The sequence below is a fragment of the Ceratotherium simum genome, chromosome 17 (genome assembly GCF_057802395.1).
Source record: "Ceratotherium simum simum isolate JZ-2026a chromosome 17, ASM5780239v1, whole genome shotgun sequence".
Lineage (NCBI taxonomy): Eukaryota > Metazoa > Chordata > Mammalia > Perissodactyla > Rhinocerotidae > Ceratotherium > Ceratotherium simum.
The window spans coordinates 27,726,207-27,727,859 of NC_141916.1; positions in this window are offsets into that span (position 1 = coordinate 27,726,207).

The following is a 1,653-nucleotide window of genomic DNA, read 5'->3' on the forward strand; positions in this document are numbered from 1 at the left end:
TAGCATGATGCATCTTTGTCCATGCTTTTATATTCAATATATAATAAATAAATATAATAATATTTAACATACCCTTTATATTTAATGTTGCTTTCTCGTAGACAGCATGTGGTTGAGTTTTGTGTTTTATATTCAGTCTGATAATCTTTGTCTTTTTGTTGGTGTGCCTGGACTATTTACCTTCAATGTGATTATTGATATGGTTGGGCTTAAATCTACCATCTTGCTATTTTTTTTCTATTTTCCCCACCAGGTGTTCATTTCCCTTTTTTCTCTTTTTTTGCCTTCTTTTGGATAGAGTTTTTTTTTTTTTTTTTTTTTTTTAAAGATTTTATTTATTTTATTTTTCCCCCCAAAGCCCCAGTGGATAGTTGTGTGTCGTAGCTGCACATCCTTCTAGTTGCTGTATGTGGGACTTGGCCTCAGGATGAACGGAGAAGTGGTGCCTCGATGCGCACCCGGGATCCGAACCCGGGCCACCAGCATCGCAGCGCGCGCACTTAACCACCAAGCCACAGGGCCGGCCCTTTTTTTTTTTTTTTAATTCCACTCTATCTCCTTTGTTGGCTGAGTTACTCTAATCTCTTTTGCTGTTTTGGTGATTGTTTGAAGTTTTATAGTATATATCTTTAATATGTGATATTATACCACTTCACATATAGTATGAGAATGTTACAAGTATATACTTTCATTTCTCCTCTCCTGGCATTTGTGCTATGGCTGTCATACATCATGTATATATAAAATCACAGAATTTTGCAAAGGCCAGAGAATCATCCTTGGACACTATGCTTCCAACCACATCCTGGCTGCTGCAGCATAGACCCTTCTGCTGCTACTGGGTAAAGACACCACAGCTCCCACTGCCAAGTTTGGACACAGTACATCCCTACTAGGCCTCCTGCTGCCATCTTTTCAGGCTATATGTCTTCTCTCCAGCAGTCTCTGCCACCCTCACTAGGACAGACTTCATGGAGAGCCTCTTCTTCTTGTTATTCTCTTCCAATCAAAGTTTTGAGCGGATGTGTTTGATTGGCTAAGCCTGGGTCACATACCCGCTCCTAATTCCAAGGTATGCTGGGAAAGTGAGCTTCTGGCTTCTATTTTGGCAAAGTGCGAGTCATAATATAGGCAATTCCCCAAATAAAGGGTGTCCAAATGTGCGAGGAGATCACAAAGTATGATAAATGTCTACTACAAGTTGGGAGATAAAAAAAAAGTACAGGTGGTATTAGAACATAATTTTAAAAAGAAAAATTTAGAAGAACATAAGGTTTTAAAAATAAAAGACACAAAGTAATTTTGCTACATACCTAAACTATAATAGAAACGTGAAGCATTATCTTTCAATGTCAACAAGGGCTTTAAAATTATGAGTATATATAGTTGACTGCTTTTCTGCCTATCATTCACAGTGTGGGGCTCTCATCCATCAGGATGACAATTGAAAGCTGGGTCTACACTTAGCCTGTAGGTCTATGAGAAATAGCTGTGATTACCCCAGGGCTCTTGCATGGAAATTTCATGGCAATTTTACAAAACAAAGATCATACAGAAGAAATTGACTTTGCTTTTCTTGTCAGTGCGCTATTACATTCTTTTCTTCCCAAATCACTCCCTGATGAATATCCATCATCATTAGCCAGTGGCTGT